The sequence below is a fragment of the Melanotaenia boesemani genome, chromosome 5 (genome assembly GCF_017639745.1).
Source record: "Melanotaenia boesemani isolate fMelBoe1 chromosome 5, fMelBoe1.pri, whole genome shotgun sequence".
In the NCBI taxonomy this organism is placed as follows: Eukaryota; Metazoa; Chordata; class Actinopteri; order Atheriniformes; family Melanotaeniidae; genus Melanotaenia; species Melanotaenia boesemani.
This window is the reverse complement of record NC_055686.1, coordinates 4,753,988-4,777,591: the sequence shown is the minus strand read 5'-3', so window position 1 is coordinate 4,777,591 and position 23,604 is coordinate 4,753,988. Positions and strand designations below refer to the sequence as shown.

At 41.3% G+C, this 23,604-nt stretch overlaps 1 protein-coding gene and 2 long non-coding RNA genes across 3 annotated transcripts in view; 1 reads left to right on the top strand and 2 right to left on the bottom strand.

Annotated features, from left to right (window-relative positions):
* The window catches only part of LOC121640415, a 601,409-nt gene that overhangs the window by 214,210 nt on the left and 363,595 nt on the right, over nt 1-23,604 (bottom strand). The window lies entirely within an intron of this gene.
* Nucleotides 1,930-17,002, bottom strand: LOC121640604. The gene is made up of 3 exons (XR_006010539.1): nt 16,921-17,002; nt 16,041-16,046; nt 1,930-1,939 (listed from the first exon to the last, which is right to left on the bottom strand). It is a non-coding gene; the product is annotated as an uncharacterized LOC121640604 (long non-coding RNA).
* LOC121640562 lies at nt 8,905-14,622 on the top strand. The gene is made up of 3 exons (XR_006010491.1): nt 8,905-8,914; nt 9,918-9,922; nt 14,538-14,622. It is a non-coding gene; the product is annotated as an uncharacterized LOC121640562 (long non-coding RNA).

The window sequence follows — 23,604 nt, the reverse complement described above, 5'->3', positions numbered from 1 at the left end:
ATGTTATTATAGTAAACACTGTAGCAATATAATAAATATTAAAGTAAACCCTGCAGTACTATAATAAATGTTATTATAGTTAACCCTGTAGCACTATAATAAATATTATAGTTAACCCTGTAGTACTATAATAAATGTTATTATAGTTAACCCTTTAGCACTCTAATAAATATTATTATAGTGAACCCTGTAGCACTATAATAAATAATATAGTAAGCGCTGTAGTACAATAATAAATGCTATTATAGTAAACCCAGTAGTGCTATAATAAATGTTATTATAGTAAACCCTGTAGTACTATAATAAATATTATAGTAAACCCTGTAGTACTATAATAAATGTTATTATAGTGAACCCAGTAGTACTATAATAAATATCACAGTAAACGGTGTAGTACTATAATAAATGTTACTATAGTAAACCTTGTAGTAGATCCAGGGTCCTTTCTGAGTCCAGTGTTACTTGCCAGGACCAATATGGCGGTACCCTTGACGTAATAAGCGGGCACCAATGTGGCGTCAACGTATGTGATTGATACCTGGATGAACAGCCATCTGATATAAAAAGTAGCAGCTCCTTTCTGCAAGTAGTGGAGGTTCAAATGCTAGCATGGCACCCCTTGCTGCATTTCTACTATAAAAAGGAGAGAAAAAACAAAAACTGTGTAGACTGTACCTGTACCCTCCCCTTTTCCCTCCCCCAGACACAACCGCCAATGACTGAACGCCTACAAGGATAACGGGAATCAGGAGGTACCAGCCAGGCCATTTCGAACGAGTAGCGCTAACCCACGTTGGTTCGTGAAAAGAAGTCACTGAATCTGAACAGAAATGTATAGAGAAGTTCTACTCCTCATATTTTTGTGGACTGCATCTTCCATGGGTGAGCTTTGAAATGTGTGGATGGCATTTGTCGACACGAAGCTACTAGAAGTAGCTAGCTTGTTTAGCTTAAACACCGTTTAGCTTACCTTGTTGTAATTACAGTGGAAAACTACCATGTAATGAATTAAAACTTTTAATCCAACTAGCAGGCAGGAACTATTTGACTTCGAAGGAAACCCAGAGACAGTTGTCATTGATTAGTCTGTTTTTTATAACTTTAGAAGTTAATATTGTCGCGAAGCAACACGTCACCACGAGTTTCCAGAATATTGCTATAAGTTTGTCGCTTCATTTATACTCTTGTAGTTTTACCATCATTTTCTTCGGTCATGTTTGTTTCCAAGTTCGTTGTGTATTTTCTCTGTATGTTTCTCTCTAAAGCGGTCACTTTAAATATGAGCTCTGAATAAGCCGGTTTACCTGTTGCTCTCATATGAAGCTGAGGTTTGTTCCGAAGCCATCTTGGAGCAGAACCTGTTAAATCTTCTTTTATCTGGCCAAATCCGGTTTGAATGACACATAGATGGATGGCTGGTTCTTTATTTGTGCGTTTTTAACGTGTTTTCCCCTCCCTCTTTTTATGTATTGTACAGTTGTACAGCACTTTGCTCAGCTGTTATGTTGTTTCTAAAGTGCTTTAGAAATGAAATGGTATGGTAAAAAAACAAAACAACAACATCAAAAATAAATAAATAAACACACACGTATTATTTGTTAAACATTTCCCCCAAAAAATGTGGTTAAATCTGGATTCAGTTATTCTGCAAAGAAGCTACATTAATTAAAACACAGCTTAATAATTGTGTAAATGAATTGTATTTGCGAAAATACTGGGGAAAGGAAGTTAAAATACTTGTTCCTCATCTTGGCCTAATACCTGCCCAATTTCTTACGTGTAGATTGGACTGTATTATTACTGATGGTCAAGTGTTTTGTTAAAATACAGCACTTGATTTGTAAAACCTTTCTTTGTCTTAAAGTTTACACCAAGTTCTTATAAAAGTCTTGGACTCTTTGTAGATTAGAACATATCAGTGGTTGAATTATGGCTGCACCTTTTACAGTTGACAAAGTCTGAGAATTGTTTAATATCAACAAAGAAAGGAAGATATAGAAATATATAACTAAGTAATAAGTACAATGCCCTAATAGTTTTACCTAGTTGGGTGTTTTTTTTCCTCCAAGAAACAAGATCTTTATTAAAATAAAAACTTTGAGGCTGTGCACAGACCCTGAGTTTTAATTTCAGACCAGTGTTCCTGTCTGTCCACTGCAAGCTGAAAAACATTTTCCTGAGTTTCATCATCAAAATGCATTTTCATTATAGGTGTTGAGACGTGAAACACAGCATATAACCGTAATATACACACACTTCTGAATGCGTTTGTAAAATGAAACTCTCTCTGTTGGATCTGTCCGTTACAGTTTTTCTCTATTGCTTAAACACATTTCACGATACTGCCCTCACTTTTCACAAAACTCTAAACACAAAACACTTTTCTAAAGCTACGTACACTAAACCTCACAGTTTCTTTTCAAAACCAACCCATCACACCAAAACAGTTGCTCATATGCTCAAAAGCAAACCCATCACACCAAAACAGTTGCTCATATGCTCAAAAGCAAACCCATCACACCAAAACAGTTGCTCATATGCTCAAAAGCAAACCCATCACACCAAAACAGTTGCTCATATGCTCAAAAGCAAACCCATCACACCAAAACAGTTGCTCATATGCTCAAAAGCAAACTCTGACACCAAAATACCACTCAAGGCCTGCAAAAATGTAAACACTACTGAGCATCATTAACCACATTACCAAAAAAATTGAAAGCACAATTTTCACAGTGTGAGACTGTTCTTTTTACAGTTTCACAACTGCCAGGATGCATTTGAGCAACCCTTATTTATTCTCAAATATGTTTTGGGCATTTTCTATAGATTTGTGCATTTCATGGGAATAGTTACATAATGCAGAAAATGCAGTAATATCACAACTCAATGCAAAAATGAGTACTAAACTCCATGGAGGATCCATTACACACAATAGATACTGTACAGTAACAATTGAGAACACAATGTTCAGGGTGCGATTTCTTTTATTACAGTACGTTGAAAATTGACACAGTATGTTGTATGTTGACACCGAAATCATGGAGAGGCATCACGTCGTCGGGCTGGGTCGGGCCACAGGACCTCATCAACGTCACAGGCAATATTGTCCATAGCCAAACAACGTGGGAAGAATGCCCTGGCATGCCGCACCCAGCCTTGGAACGCCTCCACAGCCACATCATCACAGGCCAGGTCCATAGCCCTGAGAAGGTTCTCTCTAGTGTAAGGTTGGCGGTCATAGACCTTCCACCGCCATGCTGAGAAGAACTCCTCTATTGGGTTTAGGAACGGAGAGTAGGGTGGCAGACACACATTAATGAATTGCTGATTGATGTTAAACCACTCTCTGACCTGGATTTTATTCTTCCAGAGTTGCGCTCAAAGGGTACCCTATAGGCCTGCTTCATTCTTACTCTCTGGCGCTTGAGGACTCTGTCTATGGTTGTCAGGCTGACATTGTCAATGGTCGGAAAGTTCAAATTGTCACCAATGATCCTCTCCCGTATCTCCCGTTGTCTGATCACATTGTTCTCCCGAACCATATCCACAATGAGGACCTCTTGGGCTGGTGTGAATCTGGAAGCCCTCCCACCTGCAAATGGCAATCTTTCAACTCTAGAGAAACAAACATAGTCATTTGGTCAGAAATGGTCCTTGCAGTACACACTTTTACTGTAACCATGATTGCACTTGTCTGTATGTAGGTGCACTCCACTATACTACTGTATACTGTGAATATCTAGTGTAGTGACTAAAAAACTACTACATACAGTACCTGTTGTGTTCTCTGAAGGCCCGAATAATGGTGCCCACTGAGAATCTGCTGAGGTTTGGTTGGACTCGTTGTCCCGCTTCGGTCATTGTCATGCCGTGGACAATGACGTGGTCAATGACTGTTGCTCTCATTTCATCTGTAATGAAAATGCGTTGTCTTGCTTGCCCTCCTTCTCCTCTCGCTCCTTGGCCTGCTCCTCTTTGGACTGCTTCTCGCCCTCCTTGGCCCACTCCTCGCCCTCCTTGACCTGCTCCTCTCCCTCCTCGGCCCGCTCCTCTCCCTCCTCGGCCCGCTCCTCTGCCTCCTTGACCTGCTCCTCTCCCTCCTCGGCCCGCTCCTCTGCCTCCTCTGACACAAACTCCTCTTCTTCTGTCTTCATCATCCATTTTTGTTTTTGAACTTTCAGCAAACTGCACTGACTTATATAGGTGTGGTCACATCATTTGCAATAGGTGTTTTCAATTATGAGTCGTTGTGTTTACTGATTGGCACCAGGTATGTTCATTGTGTTCAAGTTTTGCTGATTGTGGGTAGCATTTTGCATCACATGAGCTTCACAATGCATATTGGAGCAGAGTTATATGCAAAATGTGTTTTAGCACGGCAATTTTTGTTTTGAGTTTTGAGAAAAAGGGGATGGGTTTTGTGAACAGTGTCTACAGGTGAATTGTGTTTGTGGTTGTGGCAAAAGGGGGGGAGTTTTACTAAATGTGTTTAGGCAACTGGTCATTTGGTTTAGAGTACTGGGTTTTGTGTTTTGGCAATAGAGAAAAACTGTAATATGTCATTTCTTTTCCTTCTAGCAGCTCCAATAACGTCAGTACCACAACGCACCACCCAGGAAGAGAGGAAGCATGCAGCACAAGATGACCCAAGAAAGAGTGCCACCCTGTCGTCTTCTAGTTCTTACATTACTCTTACAGACGGTAGGCCGACTCTGACTTCTATTTTAACTCAGCCAGTGGTGAAATCACGATGACGATGAGTTAAAGTCAACATTTTGGGCAGTTATTGTTTCTTGTTTTTATTTGGATATCCATCAGCTGCTGCTAATCCACAGTGTCTATGCACGTATACATCAAGGTTATTATAGTTAACAAACACTAACAAAAAGACGAAAACTAGAATTAAAAAAACATTTTCGTTAACTGAAATAAAATAAAAACGAGAGTTTTTTAAAAGAATGTAAACTAACTTAAACTGTATTGTGTGTTTACAAAACAAACTAAAATGAACTAAAATTTTAGCAAAAATGTCCTTTGTTTTGGTTTTTTGTAAATTTATTTCATACATAAGGCCTCGGGGTTGATATGAAATCTATTTACTGCGCTTTGCCGGATTTACGCCAGGTGTCTGCGTCGTACAGCACCTGAAGGTCTGTGACGTCACGTGTCAACAGCGTGTCCGCCCACGCTGGCTAGCGTGATGCTACGGAGAAGGTTTGGAGAAAGCAGCAGAGTCCTATTTGGGATTTCTTTCATTATGACCATGTCAAAGAAAAAAATGCCTTGTAGAAGAAGCAGGTGGTAAAATATTTAAAAGGAAAAAACACGAATCCGAAAGTCCATTTGAAAAGCTGCACAAGAAGACTAACCAGGAGTACCTGGACCAGGTAGCCGCTCTGCCCCCCTCCCCAGAAAGAGAAGCTTCAGCCAGGCTGAGCAGCATGGGGAGGGAATGTGAGTCACAGACACACTGTTAGTTACACACACATACACACACACAGTCTCACACACACAAACAGTCCTTCACGCACACAGTCACACACAAAATCTTGAAAAGCTGAATTTGAGAGGCTTAAATTAGTTTTTATTTACAATGTTGGACAGCAGGTTATGTATGTTTAGCATAGAAGGAAAGGCAGTTTATTCGTACAACACATTTCATGTACAGGACAATTCAAAGTGCTTTACATAAAACAAAAGCATTAAAGATATTTAGAAATAATAAAAGACAGCAACACATAGCAAGAATCACAATAAAATAATAAATTACATTAAAATGATTAAAAGCAAGATAAGTTAAAAAAGTTACCGTGCAGATTTCATGCATAGGCGCATGAGAAAAGAAAAGTTTTTAACCTGGATTTAAAAATGTCTACATTTGGTGAAAGTTTAATCTCCACTGGCAGTTTGTTCCACTTGTTTGCAGCATAACAGCTAAATGCTGCTTCTCCATGTTTAGTCTGGACTCTGGTCTGGACTAGTTGACCAGAGTCTTTGGATCTAAGAGCTCTGCTAGGTTTATATTCTCTGAACATATCACAGATGTATTCTGGGCCTAAACCATTCTGGGATTTGTAAACAAGCAGAAGGCTTTTAAAATCTATTCTGTGACTGACTGGAAACCAGTGTAAAGATTTTAAAACTGGTGTGATGTGTTCAGATCTCTTAGTCCTGGTTAAAACTCTAGCAGCAGCGTTTTGGATGAGCTGCAGATGTTTAATGCTCTTTTTAGGAAGTCCTGTTAAAAGACCATTACAGTAATCCAGTCTACTGGAGATGAATGCATGGATGAGTTTCTCTTGGTCTTTCTGGGAAACTAAACTTTTAATTCTGAAAAGAAAAGAAAAGCACATCATCATCCAGCTGAGATACATCAGTATCTTAACCAGCTGGTGGCTCTGCAGTCTACCAAACACGTTCACTTTCAGTGTGTAAAATATCCACAGCTTTATCATGTCCAGTATAACATGTGAGGTCCTGAACTGTTAATCAGCTGCAGTGATTTGTACTAAAGTTGCTGCACCTCTAGTTCAATTCTTTATTTAGTTAATTATGAGTTGTTTCATCTGAATGAATTAAAGCTCTGGTCTAGAGGTTGTTGTGTTTTTCAGGTTGTTCATGATTAGTCAGATTTATCTCCTTTAGACTCCTGGCTGCCAAGGACTGTAAACTGTCTCTAGAAGGTATTCATGTTGTTATGTTGATGTGTGTCTTTAGTATGTTGGTTATGTTGATTTTTATATAGCACACCATCTCAGAAGCAGCATTGCACACATTGTTTTACTTAAGGCTTCTCTCTTATGGGCTGTTGTCTTTGATTTGTCGATGCTGTTCATGTTTCCTCCTGATACAGTTTTTAAAAATTTATCTTTTTGAGTTTTATTATACAATGCTTATTCTGATTATTTTGAATTTTGCACCTGATAAATACCCTAATTTAGAAAAAAACAAACAACAAACTTCTCCCTGATCTAAATCCGAGGGGTGTTTTGTTGTTGGACTTCTGTGCTCGTCATGGATTGTCCATAACGAACACCTTGTTCAGACATAAGAGTGTCCACATGTGCACTTACACCAGGACACTCTAGGTCGCAGTTCGATGATCGACTTTATATTCGTATTGTCGGACTTGCGGCCGCATGTTCTGGACACTCGGGTAAAGAGAGGGGCGGAGCTGTCAACTGATCACCACCTGGTGGTGAGTTGGCTCAGATGGTGGGGGAGGATGCCGGTCAGGCCTGGCAGACGCAAGCGTGTTGTGAGGGTCTGCTGGGAACATCTGGCAGGGTCCCCTGTCGGAAAGAGTTTCGACTCCCATCTCCAGCAGAGCTTCAACCATGTCCCGGGTGAGGCGGGGGACATTGAGTCCGAGTGGGCTGTGTTCTGTGCCTCTATTGTCGAGGCGGCCAGCCGCAGCTGTGGCTGTAAGGTTGTCGGTGCCTGTCGTGGCGGTAACCCCTGAACTCATGGGTCTTTTTTTTGGGACCCTTCTGTTGAGGCTGATCTGGATCACCGCCTGGATCCAGGAGTCTTTTAAAGGATTCTTTACTATGAACTTCTAACTAAAAATAATCCCTGACTAAACCAGTTCCAGTGGCTTGGTGGAGGTCTGCTCTCTGAGAGCTTCTAGTTTTTATTGATTTATTTTATTTGTCTTTTTTCATCAAGACGCCTCCAAGTAGAAGCTTATGTGTTAAATCTTTAAAGTAATTTGGGCAGAAATGAATCGCTGGACATCATGTATTAGTGGATAAATTTCAATAACAATTGAGCTTATTAATGGCCCTTTTTTTTTAATACTTCATCCCAAACAACTTGTCTTTTTACCTCTATATTACTACATTGTAAGTAGCGGTTTTTGTGATATATTCACTATCAATGTATTACAAAATAATATAGTAATATACTTTTAAACACATTTTTATTCCACATTATTTAGAAATATAACACTTACAGTTTTATTTCAGTCTGCTGGTAAAGAGATTCTGTTAGTTTTATTGCTGGCAGGAATAAAAGGTTTTGAGTTCTGGATTATTATCTTTCTGGTTGTGGACCAGGGATTGTTTTTCTTTGGGGATGTCAGGGGTAGATGTTACAGAACATGAAGGAGAAGAGCGAAGAGGTGAATAATGTTTACATAGAAAGGCTGAAACTTGAGTCATTTAAGGTTTCTTTCAAGATTCTTGGTGCTGGAAGCATCAGTACCGATCATGTGGTTTATCTGAGACGAAGATCTAACGTTCATAAATGTTTCTATTCGAGCAAGTTTGTATGAGAAATATTCAATTTAGAGATGAGACATGATCCTAACCTTACCTCAGGGGTGATGGAATTCCGGCACCGTATCAGCATAACGCAATGGGTGATGGGAGAAAAAAATGCGGGATGCAGGCGGGGTAAGAAAACAAATAACGCTGACGGCTGAATGGAGACGTCTTACTGTCAGCCATAGGGCCATCATTTAACCGTTATTGTTTCTCCAAACGTTTTCCCTCTGTTGTTGTTAATGATACTTCTGTGCTTTTCTGCAACCAGTTTGCGCTTTGCAGCTGCAAATGACGAAACTGTAACATCAGCTTCTGTTAGTGCTATTTATTGCAAGCCTTACGGGAGCTGGTGCAGAAATGAAAAGAACCTGTTTCTGCACATTGTGCTTTCAAAAACTGGCATACACCGCAAGCAGGAAAAAGGTTTTGTCATGGCATGAGTTAGACACCGTTCATAAAGCGGCTGTGTGAACTTTACACGTGTCTGTTTGGACATACCCCACCCGCGGGGGGTGTGGGTGCTTTGTAGGGCTGCAATGATTAGTCGACGTTATTGACAATAGTCGACAATAAAAATAGTCGACAATGAATTCAGCCGACTATTGTAGGCCAAAAAAACCCCACAAAAAACTACAGAGTGAGACATCGTCTTCTGGTCCTACCTCTGCTGAGAGTTACACAATGCGTAATAAAGTCTGCCAAGGGAAAAATATGGCGGCGAATTAGGGAGCAAAATGGCGGCAGAAGACGTCAAAAGTCTGAAATAACCACGTTAAACTTCTAAAATAAATTAAATACACGTGAGCTTTGTAAAGCGGACCTTGTGTACCATGGAACTACGTCTGCAATGCTCGAACACTTAAAGAGGAGGCACGTCGGACTTACATAACAACCTCATGCAAGATTTCAAAGCTGAAAGTGAAATAAGATCCATTTAATAATTTTGGGAAACATAATCCGATTGGTCGACTAGTCGTTTTAATAGTTGGTGACTAATCGACCATCAGAATAGTTTTTAGTTGCAGCCCCAGTGCTTTGACACCCACACTTTTCATGAGAGGACTCAACATTTTTTAACTTTTGCACAAATGCTGCTGCACCTGTCGCTCCTGCACAACCCCCTCTCCTCCACCTCCCTCTCCTGTCGCTCCTGCACAACCCCCTCTCCTCCTCCTCCCTCTCCTGTCGCTCCTGCACAACCCCCTTTCCTCCTCCTCCCTCTCCTGTCGCTCCTGCACAACCCCCTCTCCTCCTCCTCCCTCTCCTGTCGCTCCTGCACAACCCCCTCTCCTCCTCCTCCCTCTCCTGTCGCTCCTGCACAACCCCCTCTCCTCCTCCTCCCTCTCCTGTCGCTCCTGCACAACCCCCTCTCCTCCTCCTCCTTCTCCTGTCGCTCCTGCACAACCCCCTCTCCTCCTCCTCCCTCTCCTGTCGCTCCTGCACAACCCCCTCTCCGCCTCCTCCTTCTCCTGTCGCTCCTGACTCATGACAGGACTCATGATCAGCTGATCATGTTCTTTTGTTGTTGTTTGTTTATGTTCAGCTTGTGCTGAGAAAGAAGAAGCTAGCAGGATGTTGATGCAAAACGGTAGCCTGATTAAATTAGAGAGCCATTTGTTTGCATTTATTTTATATTATTTTCATTATTAGTTCAGGTTTGCTGGTGACACAGCTGTAAAATCTGCCAGATGGATCAGATCTAGCGAGTGTCAAGATTATGTCTTCTCTAAATCATGGTGCTGTGTAGATGTTGGATAGACAGCTTCACCTTTTAGGAGCCATGAATGCGGTGAAGGGAAATTATGAACAGGTTCTGAAATACAAATCAGAGCAGGACCTTCTCTAACCAGGTGGTTTACAGGTAAAATAATGGATTTATGTGCAGGGGCGGGTCTAGAAAGGCTTTAATGAGCAGGCCAGGCAGGGGCACTGACTAACAAAATTATCTAATACTCAATGATAAACTTACAATCACGCAAATATTTTAGTAACAATGCATTGGTATCACTAAGTTTCTTTGTTTTGAAACATTTCTGAACACCCATCCCTCCTCTATATTTCCCTTTAGTGGTTCAGTCCACCTGCTCCATCAGCTGCTCCTTCAGCTGTGGAGCAGCGCAACAGACAGACAAGGAGTAGATGGTTAGAAGGCAGGTTGCCTCAAAAATCTGGAAGTTTTAAAGGAAAAAAAATCTGAGACTGGAGAGAGAACAGAGAGGTGGACAATACGTCACCCAGTTCTTTCAGAGACGAGGTGGTCAGTTAGTTCGTCTGATGGAAAGTTGTGGAACATCAGCATGTTGTCTTCTAAACTTTGTCCACATAAGCTAGCTCACTTTGCTCCTATATTAGCTCATATTTCTGAAGAAAACTCTGGATTTTATTCATTTCACCGTTTTAGTCAAATAATCAAGGCAGGCAAACGATTAGCAAGCTGCTCTGCTAAAAACATCACGCATGTTCCAAACAGACACGAGAGAAGCCGAAGCAGATGCTGCCAGACCCCCCCCCCCGAACAATTCCAGGTGGCCCCTGAGGAAGGAGGTGAGCAGCTGAGTGTTGAATTAACTGATTATTCGAAATTATTAGATTATTATAATTATTCGATTATTAGAAAAAATCGTTCTGAATTAATAATAATAATAAATAGTTTGTATCTATTTTAGAACAATTTGAATGGTTGAGAAAATGCTCAGCTATCTCTGTAATGTTAGGTTAGATCAATAGTTCGGGACTCATCCTCCTGCTTTGCAGTAGGAACAGAGACATTTGTAGTAGGGCTGCAACTAATGACTATTCTGATGGTCGATTAGTCACCGACTATTAAAACGACTAGTCGACCAATCGGATTATGTATCTCATGATTATTATAAATGGATCTTATCACTTTCAGCTTTGAAATCTTGCATAAGGTTGTTATGTAAGTCCGACGTGCCTCCTCTTTAAATCTTCGAGCATTGCAGACGTACTTCCGTGGTACACAAGGTCCGCTTTACAAAGCACATGTATTTAATTTATTTTGTAAGTTTAACGTGAAGTCATTCCAGACTTTTAACGTTCTCCGCCGCCGTTTTCTTCCCTAGTCCGCTACCATATTTTTCGACTGGCGGACTTTATTGCGCATGTGCAACTCTCAGCAGAGATTAAAAAGAAGACGATGTCTCACTCTGTATTTTTCCCCTCTTTGCGCATGTGCATTGTGCAACTCTCAGCAGAGATAGGATTAGAAGACGATGTCTCACTCGGGAGTTTTTTTTTTTTTTTTTTTTTTTTGCCGACAACAGTCGACGGCTAAATTCGTTGTCGACTATTTTTATTGTCGACAACGTCGACTAATCGTTGCAGCCTTAATTTGTAGTGCAGCAGACTGGGTGACTGCTTTCAATCCAATCAGAGAAATATTTACATTTTCCAGATATCAGAATATCAACTAGCAACAACCATACAGCATCATATATGTTTTCCCCACTAATCTAAAGCTTCACCTGAGAGTCTACAGATGTGGAGATAAATTAGACTTCATGTGCTGCTACATGAGAGAAACAATGACGTGGAGGATTGGTAGTCAGATCAATTTCTCTTGGCATTTTTGTTGAAAACACTGAAAGCACCTTTAAGTAAAGCAAAATAGTGGGAGGCCACCAGAAATAATGATTGTGATGCTATTACACATGACATTACATCATTGTAGATACTCTATAATAGAACAGCTGATAGAATAGAAAGCTGGACTTCAGGACTCGATAAGTGATTTTCAAGGGAAAAAGCTCCATGTTGGGCTCTTGGTGAAAAAGGCTGAGCAAGGACAGTGATTGTGAATGAGATTGCAAGAGCTTGACTCAGCAATAGTGAACCTTTACCTCTCCTTGATATCTTATTACACAAAGTTCTACCTTTTAAAATATGATTATTTAATTTTAAAGACGCTCCCAGCCGTTGTTTGGCTGTAAATCTCCACAGTGATTTTCTTGTGACTTTATTACATTCAGTTCATATAATACAATAAACCAGGTGAGGTCCTACTAGTTTTTGTTTCTGAGCCTGTTTATTTTATTTTACCATTTACTTCAGATTTTTATTTATTTATTTATTTATTTATTTATTTTTATTAATTGCTGCTGTGAAAGTGAAGAGTTCCTCTCCTGAGAGTCATGACACGGATAAACTCAGCTCTTGGTTTTATTCCACCTGTAAGATTTTAGATGTTGTGGCTCCTCTAAAATCCAGGTTCCCTAAAACCAAAGCTGAGCCGTGGTTGGATGAAACGACTCGCGCTGTCAGACGGCGGTGCTGAAAAGCTGAACGAAAATAGAAGAAGGATAAACTTCAGGTGTTGTTCCAGATTTTAAATGACTGCTGGTATCAATATAAAAATCTGAGAGATGTAAGAAGAAAATATCTGTCTGATATCATTATGTCCATAAGCCTCGGGTTTTATTTAAAACAATAGATTATGATCTTAATGTTCCTCACACTGTTAGTATTGATCCCTCAATTGAAGCATGTGAAAGATTTTTAATTTCTTTGTAGATAAGGTGATTTCTTTTAGGGCTCAGATACCGTCTTCCGTCTTTGACCCATCAGTTTCTGCCCTCTGTTCTTCTCCTTTTTACCAGTTTGAACCGGTGTCTTCGTCTTTTCACTGTCAGATTGTTGGTCATCTGAAGCCCTCGGGTTCCCCTACAGATGCTCTCCCACCACAATTATTCAAGGAGCTTATTTCCACTGTAGGACCATCGGTTCTGCTGTTATTAACAACAATCTGTCCTCAGGTCTGGTTCCTAAAGATTATAAGATACTATGTCCAACCACTGCCCATCAAACCAGCCTGGATCCCACCGTTCTGTGTAATTTCAGACCAATTTCCAAGCTTCCTTTCATTTCAAAAATCTTAGAGAGGATTGTTTATACACAGATAAAGGAGTTTTTAGAGGTAAATAATGTTTTTGAGGTCTTTCAGTCTGGTTTTAAGTCTCTTCATAGCACTGAGTCGCCTCTACTGAGGGTTTTAATGATCTTCTTTTAGCTACAGATTCTGGTGACCATGTGATCTTGGTTTTATTGGATTTAACAGCAGCCTTTGACACAGTGGATCACAACATTTTAATGACATGTCTGGAGCACTGTGTTGGTATTCGTGGTACTGCCCTGGAATGGTTCAGGTCCTACCTGTCTGAGAGGACATAATCTGTTAAATTGGACCATTTCCAGTCATCCCCTGCTCCTCTATCATGTGGCGTCCCTCAGAGGTCCATTCTTGGGCCTTTGCTCTTTTCACTATACCTCCTTCCCCTCGGGTCAGTTATTAGGAAGCACGCTTAAGAAAAAACTTTTAATCTCTCAATGAACTCAAAGTCTGGTTGGCCTTATTTTTTTTTTAGTCCTGGTGCTGGTGGGTCCTCTCCTGTCGACTTGGTCCTCTGGCACAGTATTATAAAGTTGCTGTCCCAAATCTGGATGTAAAAATGGACGTTGATTTTAATCTAGACAGGCGGATCGGTGCAGTGGTCAAATCTAGCTTTTTCCAGCTGAGGCAGCTGGCAAAGACCAAACACATTCATTCAAAGCAGGACTTTGAAACAGTAATTCATGCATTTATAACAACATGGTTGGACTACTGCAATGTCTTGTACTTTGGTGTCTCTCAGAAACCTCTGTCCCGTCTGCAGCTGGTGCAAAATGCTGCAGCTCGTCTGTTGACTGGAACAAGAAAGAGAGAACACATTTATCCAGTTTTAACCACACTGCACTGGTTGCCTGTTCGTTTTAGGGTTCATTATAAAATCCTTTTATTTGTTTTTAAGTCTTTAAATGATCTTGTCCCACCCCACCTCTCTGAGCTGCTTCACATGTACTCCCCCTCCCGGCCCCTCTGGTCAGCGGGTCAGCTGCTCCTGGAGGTGCCGAGGACGTGGCGGAAGCTCAGAGGGGACAGGCTTTTCTGTGGTGGAACCAGAGCTGTCTCTGCCACTGCAGGTCAGACCAGCTTCATCACTGTCCAGGTTTAAATCTTAGACCCTTAGACCCTCTTTTCATTAGTGTTTCACTCAGTATGAGTTTGCTGTTTTTGCTTGTATTGTTTTTTTTCTGATTTTATTGTTTTGCTGATTTTATTCTCTTGTCCTTTATTATTTAATGTTTTATTGTTTTAGTTGTTTTATGTTCAGCTCTTTGTCCAGTGGTTGCTGTCCTACAATGCTTTTATAAATAAAGTTGGCTTGGCTCTGATCTCTTTAACCTCTCTGATCTGTGTTGTTTCCTCTCCTGCAGGACAGACAAACATCACAGCTGAACCTGGACATGACGTCTCTCTGCCATGTAGAGCTGGACATGATGGAGACATCGATGCTGTGGACTGGATCAGACGTGATCTGGAGCCAGAATATGTTCTTTTGTACAAAGATGAAAATTTTCGTGACTCCTCCCTGCATCCATCTTTCCAGAACCGGGTGGATCTTCAGGACAGACAGATGAAGGATGGAGACGTGTCTCTGATTCTGAAGAATCTGACAACTGATGATACAGGAACATATGAATGTAGAGTCCATCAGAGAAAGACAGGCCACTGGTCAGATCCAATCATTACCATCAACCTGGAAGTTTCTCCTCCAGGTGAGTGTCTCTGTGTGTGTGTGGATCAGACGTGAAGCAGCTTCCTGGTTGTTGATGTGAGAGTGAAACATCTCAGATCAGATGTTTGTGTTTTCTAAAGATGTTGTTGATGAGACTCTGTAGAAAGCAGCTGGTCTGAGTGCAGTGATCAGAGTGCAGGAGATGATGTGTGACAGCAGTTTGAAGAGGAAATGATTCATCACCTCCCTGATACTGATACTCACACCTGCTTCTCACCTGCAGGTACAACACAGGATGGAGGAGACAAGGATACAAAGAACCAGGATGGAGGAGACAAGGATAAAAAGAACCAGGATGGAGGAGGCAAGGATAAAAGGAACCAGGATGGAGGAGACAAGGAAAAAAGGAACCAGGATGGAGGAGACAAGGATAAAAGGACCCAGGATGGAGGAGGCAAGGATAAAAGGAACCAGGATGGAGGAGGCAAGGGTACAACAAATGTTGGACTGATTATTGGCCTGACATTGGCCTGTTGTGTTGTTGTTGTTGTTGTTGTTGTTGGTATTTTGATCTATAAGAAAAGGGCTTGGCTCAAGCAGAAACTTTCTGGTTCTCCTGTAGAACAAAGATCTGAACCAGTGTTAATGTCTGCAATCTCTGAACATGAAAATCTGGAGAGCTTGGAAGGACAGCAGCAGGTTGCTGCCCTTGTTGCTACCTTTTAGTTCCTGCATTAGGACAGCTGTAGCCCTGTTTCCACAGACGGGGGCGCCTCAGGACACATTTTTTATTGTTTCCACACGAGGAAACTGGGAAGGGTACCTGGATATCCGACTCGTCCCGTCCTACTTTGTTTGGGACCCTTCTGGTGGGGTATCTATCTAACCGACCCGACCTGAAAGAGTGGAGTTTGATGGTTGATCCATTGATTGGTTGAGGATAAAAAGTCACTTCCCATGTAACCTGGCATGAAAACAAAGCAGGAATGGCTCCTTGTTTAGATCAACAGATTTTCTTTTTGTTGATTAAGTCTCAGATTAAAATGGTGGAGCTTCGTGAGGAAAGAACACAAACTGATGGATGACACCGTTCTCCTTCCTTGTTTCTGAGCTGTTCTACTTGAAGGAAGGCATCGTCTTATTACGTAGCTGAGACAACCAATGTTATCCGGCTGATACTCCACCTTTCAGGTCAGGTTACGGTTGGCTGTGGAAACACGAGATAACAGTTTACGAACCATAACCGCACCCTACCCGTCCCAACCCGCACCCGTTGGTGGAAAAGAGGTTTAACTCTTTGGACTGGGATATACTTGCTGTTAACAACGCCAATGCAGCACATAACACGCGTTCCTAGCATTCGCTTGGCATGTGGGCCGCTTGTGTTAAAGTCAGGTAACGTGTCGTGTTATGACTTTAACGCTAGAGGCGCTCATGCGAACAAGAGCATGAACATGATAGGTCCAAGGTAAACCCAACTGTGGGCCGTCTCTCTGACCTTGTCCACAACTACCTGCATCTGTAGACCCGCTGCACTGTGATAAACACTCGTGCATTAACAGGTGGGAACTAAATGGAAGCATTTTAGGGGTTGATGACCCGGAAATACAATGTGACCAGTAAGGCAAGGCTAATTTATTTGTATAGCACATTTGTAGCATGTACGTTACTATAAGTGACGATAATTATAATGAAAGTACTGACTTGGGTAACATTACGACAGGGTTTAAGGTTTGGGCTAGGTCAGGAGACTGGCTCAACTCATGGAGAGAGTAGACGGAGACTGTAGTTTTTTTGGTGTGGTTTGGTACCATATATTGTGGAAATAACAAACAGACAAACAACATACAGAAACAGTGAGTTCGAATGGAAATTCACAGTGAACAATTAACACTATAAGTCATTTAGTTTAGTGCTGTACAAAAAAAAAGAAAACAAGCAACAATACCAACCTTGTACTGTCCAAAGGATCATTGATCCTGTCCCAATCGCAGTCTATACGATTTGAGTCCACAAAAAAAAGGGAAAACAGTCCAGAGTGTGTGGGTATGTAGATGTGTATGTAGCTGGTGGGACAGTACGAGCAAGGGCGAAGTTCTCAAAATGGCTGCAAGAGCCTCCTACCAGCCCAGCTAAAGCAGGTTGAGTCTCAGATTCAGTTCCTCAGGTTACACTGATGGTCGTCAGGCTCGAGGCCTAGTCTTAGCTCCCCATCCAACAAAACCTGGCCAATTCCGCAGTTTCTGAGCTAGCCAATGCGGCTTTCGATGAGTATGGGCAGCGGTAGTTAGCGCCTGCAGCAACTCTCCCCCGTGGCTGAGCGCGGCCCATGTGACCACAGGTAATCACATGACACACACACGCGGGAACACCAAATACAAAGAGTCATAGTGGAGTGAGAGTGAGAACCCAAAGATTTGGCAGTTTCGGCACCTGGGTACACATTTCATATACAAGACAATTCAAAGTGCTTTAGATTGACCTTTTCACTATTTCAAGTACTGTACGTCCCCCTAGTGGTGAGCAAGTATTTACACAACCGTAGCGGGACGTTAACGTGTACGCGTGCGTTGACAGTAAGTACATCCCAGTCCTAAGACTGCAGGTGTCCCCATGTTGAAGAAAATGAGAGTAGATGTTTAGATAACAACCATGAGGTTGAGTCTTGAGTCGCTACGTACGTATTCCAAGTGAAGCCTGATAACGGACTGAAAACATAACACTTGTTTTTTTATTAGAACATTTCTGCAGTGTGTGTAAACCCCTCAGAAATGGTTCTTGAAATGACCTGATTACTCAGTTTTCAGGTTTTTATGATCATGTTAACAAGCTAACAAGTGTCCAGTTGCAGCCGATGACAGAGCCAGTCCTCAATCAGTAGTTTGATCCTGTTGCTGTCCCCGGCTCCCATGCTGCTGCCACTCAAAACTTTTCCTACACCACTCCACTAAATCCTGCACCACAGCCCTGTACTCGTCCTCCTGTCCATCACTTATACACCCAACCACAGCAGAGTCATCAGGGACTGACCCGACTTATACTGGAAGTCAGAGGCTTTCAGCGTGAACAATGAAGTTCTCACCTGAGGTCTGAGGTGAGCCAAGACCAGCATCTTTAGCACCTACATGACACGGGGACGGGCAGCAGGTCGCCACAAGCCCATACGGCTGATATTCCCGGCATGCAGAGTGCAGACCAAAAATATGTCTTTGATTTACAATAACAAGTTTCACTTGAAATGTTTATATTCTAACTTATTGTATGAAGGACTGAAACAGTTTTTCTGTCTCATCAAAGCGAATGTTTACGGTGAAACTCAGAGTCCTTCTCAGGATTCTCTGACTCTGCTTTATGTGCTGCTACAGACCTTCAGTCAGAAGAAATGCTGTTACATCCAGGATGTGTCACTTTTCTGTTTTACCCACTGTGTTTCTTATACTTTAATGATGATGATGGTAATTATGGTCATGATGAAGATTGTATTTAACCTTTGAAATCTGTTCATTTCATCTGAAACTGAATCTTCTGTTTGTTTCTTTCTATCTGTTCTTTTTTGTTTGTTCATGTTTTCTTTTGCACTTTTTCTTTAAATTTTGATGTAAAGCACTTTGAGTTGTCTTGTAATGTGCCAGAAAATAAATCTTTCTTTCTTTCTTTAATCAAACCCGTGTGTCCTTTCATGGCTCTATCTTATCTGTACTGAATACTACCTGGAATGAGTTGTATGTAGCAGGTGAAAACTACTTGCCTTAGTCCTGGTTCTGCAGAACCTCCTGAGACTTCCTGAGTCTGATGTGATGTTCTCCTTGTACAAGCGTTATTTTTCTTTCCTGTAATAAACAATGCAAGATGATGTCATGGTAGATGTTATAATCCGACTTTGTTTGACCCGGATCATGTTGGTATTCTGGATCTGGTGGTCCAGGAGGTTCCACATATAGGGGGTACTGGGTGGGCTGTTGGACCTTGTGGGGTTTTTATCAGGTAAGTGACCCTGTGGCTTCATGGAGGTCTGTTCTCTCTGAGTGCTTCTAGTTTATTTTTTGTTAGGTTTCTGCTTCTGTTTAGTAGTTTTAACTTAATTTACTATTTTATTTATGTCTATATTTTACTGTCACATCATCTCAGACAGTTTTGAATGGCTGTTTATTGTAAGTCTGTTTTCTGTTTATCACTGTGTTAGCCACAGTTAGCTTCTGTGTTACTGAACGCAGCAGCTGAAGCTCAAACTTGTGGTTTTATAATAAAATGAAGGTTTAAACTGAATGAAGAGATGAGCTGTTGCTAAATGTTTGCAGCTACAAACTGAACAACAACATGAAGAACTGAGTTCAGGTTGGTGTTATCAATCAATCAGTCCGTTTGTGGTGCAGCACAGCAGTGAGCTCAGAGCTGCAGAGGAATGAAACTCAGCTCAGTTTAACGTCCACATTCATGAAGACAGCAGAGTAAAATGAGTCCAGTACTTACAGAGCAGCAGCAGCAGAGATGTTTCCTCCATCCTGATGCTGCTGAAATCAGACCCACTGTTTGCTCCGTTCATCCTCACATCAAAACTTAGTAGCCATCTTGTTTCATATTTTCTACTTTTAGTGGATGTGAGGTTTATTCCCTGGACCACTGATCTGAGGTGACTTCAATCAGCAGCTGACTGATGATATTGTTGATTTATGGTGTCATTTTGTTTTGTTAAAGCAAATTATTTGGTGTGATCCAGTGCTTTTTGTCTGCTTTAGGGTGGTCAGAATTTGAAAGTTAAGATGCCGTATCTGTTAAAAAAAAAACAATATTTTGTACAAATCCATCACTGTGGGCTAAGCCCCGGATCATCTTTTATCCTAAATCCGCCCCTGCCAAGAACAAGAGAAAAGCAGTTTAACTTGTAAAGCTAACGCTATCAGAGTAAATCAAGCTGGAAATGAAGCTGAAAACAAACAAGCTGCTGTGTCTGGCAAGCTGTTTTAACATTTAATAGCCAGACTGGATGTGTTGGAGATATCTGTTATTCAATTATTCCTATTCAAAAATAACATTTCATATATCCACAGTTTCATTCTTCTATACACAACTGTAATTTAACACATCCACTATTTCATTTTTACCAGGACAAATGACGTCACTTTCCCCGTTCATGTCGATGGTGTTTATCATTACAAACAGTCATAATTAAATTACAGATATCTACATATGAATTATAGAAATCTCTAATTCCAATTAAACATATCTACAATATAATTTTAACTAGTCATAAATCAAGATATCTCCAAATGCCCTTAATTCAACATATCTGCATTTGTTTTTTGAGACGTCTTAAAATGAGTTTTACCTGCCTGAATAACATTGTAGATATCTTTAACTGGAATTATGACGAGTCAGAATTATATTGTAGATATCTTTAACTGGGAATATGGAGAGTCGTAAATCAGATGTAGATATCTATAATTCGGTTGTAGATATCTTGAAAGGGATTTTAATCCTCGATCTGCCTAGTCAGCATGTAATTGCAGATATCTTGTAATGAAATTATGACTCAGCAAAATGACGCTGCAGATATCTGTAAAGGTGGGTGGGAGTGGCGGGAGCGGCCATGTTGGTTGGTTACTGGTAAACAACTGTGCATCGTCTTTGCTGCGTTATGATCTTTGATAAAATGGGTCTCGAGTTGAGTGAAAGACGCCACACTAAGTCACACGACTGTAATGGTAGAAAAGTCGCCACTACGTTAGAGTCTTTCGGTTTCCCACTTGGAAAGCTGTGGGAAGCAGGTTGATGAAGTAACAAAGAGGAGTCAGATGGTCTGAGTCGCAGCAGTGAGACGGAACCACTTTCACCACCACCTCCCTTCATGTGTGTTTGCTCTCTGCATTTTCATAAAGGCAAGTAGGAGAGTGTTTATTGTTTTTATTGTGTAAGTAATGTTAATAAATATACTTTATTTGGCTTTTAAAGTTGTTATATTCACATTGTTTAACTTCACTTGTAAACTAGAGACAAAGAGGAAGGGAAATAGAAATGAGTTCATCTGTTTGTGTTTGATCAGTGTTTATTTTGTTTAATCATCTTTATAAAAAACGTCAGAGTGAATGATTTTAAAGATGCAGGTAAATACAAAGAGTGTTCTGTGAGATCTGATGGGATGTTAACTGTTTGGATTAAGTGGTTCAGACTGTGAAACTAATGGAAACATCCAATGTTAACTAGTTTTTTTAATAACACCAAACATGTGATTGCAGGTCAACCAGCTTAAGAAATGATGGAGGCTCAGATTGTTCACCATCACTGCTTCTAGGACACACACCAGTTACACCCACAAACGCTGCATGTCTGCAAGACGAAGAAGATGGATCAGCTGAGGAAAGAGACGCTGCAAGCAGCAGAGATGGAGTCCACCAGGATGCAGACCCTGGAGAGCTACAGACCATGAAGAGGACACCTGATGCTGGAGAGGAAAGCGGTCAGATACAAACCAGAGAGGAGACATAAGGCTGGAGAAGAAGGTGATCAGCTGATCAGAGGATGGGACACATGAGGATGATGAGGAGGATGATGTAGGATGCATGAAAATTTCAACACTGAAACATTATAAAGTGCAATTGTGCTAAAAATAGTGCAAACTATGTGCAAAGTTGTCTTGAGCCAGGACCTCAGGGGAGAGTCAGTCGGGTGCTGGGAGTCAGGACCAGTAGACACACACTGGCAGACACACAACCACCGTTTACAACAGTGTTCAACCGTTTGCTTCATTTAGCTTCATTTGTAAGGACGTTTATATTATTACAGTTTCTGGTTTACAGGCTGATGCCAGACTGACATGTTTGCTTGGATCAGGGCCGGTCCGAGGCCAGCAGGTGTCCTAGGCTAAACAGGAGAACCTACGCGGCAAAATGCTACCGAAACTAAAGCTACATCACTCAGTCGCACACGTTTAGTAACTAATGTACAAATTCTTGTCTCTTTATTAACAACCTTCATCTTGCAGGAACTGCTGACACACTCCAGCCACATGAGGTCTAGCATTGTCTTGCATTAGGAGGAACCCAGGGCCAACTGCACCAGCATATGGTCTCATAAGGGGTCTGAGGATCTCATATCGGTACCTAATGGCAGTCAGGCTACCTCTGGCAAGCACATGGAGGGCTGTGCGGCCCCCCAAAGAAATGCCACCCCACACCATTACTGACCCACTGCCAAACCAATCATGCTGGAGGATGTTGCAGGCAGCAGAACGTTCTACACGGCGTCTCCAGACTCTGTCACGTCTGTCACATGTGCTCAGTGTGAACCTGCTTTCATCTGTGAAGAACACAGGGCGCCAGTGGCCAAGTTGCCAATATTGGCCAAATGTCCTGCACAGTGTTGGACTGTAAGAACAACCCCCACCTGTGGACGTTGGGCCTTCATACCTCCCTCATGGCGTCTGTTTCTGACCGTTTGAGCAGACACATGCACATTTGTGGCCTGCTGGAGGTCATGTTGCAGGGCTCTGGCAGTGCTCCTCCTGTTCCTCCTTGCACAAAGGTGGAGGTGGCGGTCCTGCTGCTGGGTTGTTGGCCTCTTATGGCCTACTACTAAAATATTTTAGTTAATCTTTTACATTTTGTTAAAGAGCCAAATAAAGACTTCAGATAAAGAAAAAAAAATAGAGTTTTCCCCACATTTTATCTTGGTTGGACTTTAAAGGGTTAAACCATATAAAAATTTAGAAATTAGCATAAAAAATGACAAATGTAAAAGTGTCTTCTTGAATCTAGACAGAAAACATGGAGGAATGAAGTGTGAAGCCATCTCATTAAAATGTGTGCATGTGGATCTGAGCAGTGCAGCATTTAGCTGCTATTTGTCCTGAAACCAGCAGCAACCTGACTTCAATATCTGCAGCATTTCTGACTAAATTCACATGAAAAGAAATGAAGACTTTGTGAGAGCTTCTTCCAAAGAAACACTTTGTAGTAGTTGTGAACACGATGAGGGAAATAAAATCTAACTGTGGTTTTTCTGTCAGATATTGTGGTTAAATGTGTTAAATTCCAGCTTCCACTCAGTGTTTCTGCAGAAATATTTGTTTTCCATCAGATTTCTACATGAGATGTGGGACAATATGTGGCGTCAGCCACCTGGAAACCAGAGAAAAATCTGCATTTTAAAGCTCTCCCATGGAGGTGAAGAATCCTCTTCTGTGCTAGGTGAACACAGAATTGGCCCCTTCCACTCGCCGTACATGTCCATCACAGAGACGCAGCTGAACAAGCTGAATCTACGTCATTGGAGGAATTTCTGAGTCGTGTTACGGCTTAAAATGGATCCAGTAATCTTTGTAGGTTTTCTTAACATCAGCACGTTCTCTGAGATGTGAACTTTCAGATTATTTAGAGCGACTCTCCTCATTAAAACCGTCTTATCAGGACATTTCTGTGTCTTCTCTCATTTCTGGAGAATTATTCCGTGATGAGGTTTGAAGACGAGACTTCTGAGCTGAGTGTAGCTGCTCCATGATGTTTAAATGACTTTACTTCTTGCTGCTCCTTTTTCATTCAACATCTGATTGAAGGTGTTTGATTTTAAAATGAGTTGTGATTTATTGAATGAAATAAAAAGTCTGTCTCACATGGAAGACGACAGGAAGAAGGAAGCTGTAAAACCATGAATGCTGCAGATGTGAAACCTGGACCAGGCGTCGTGTAACATGAATCCTTCTGCTTTGCTATTTGCTAATTACAACGTCTTAAACTGTGGTTTAGATTTAAGAAGGATTGATCGTTTCCATC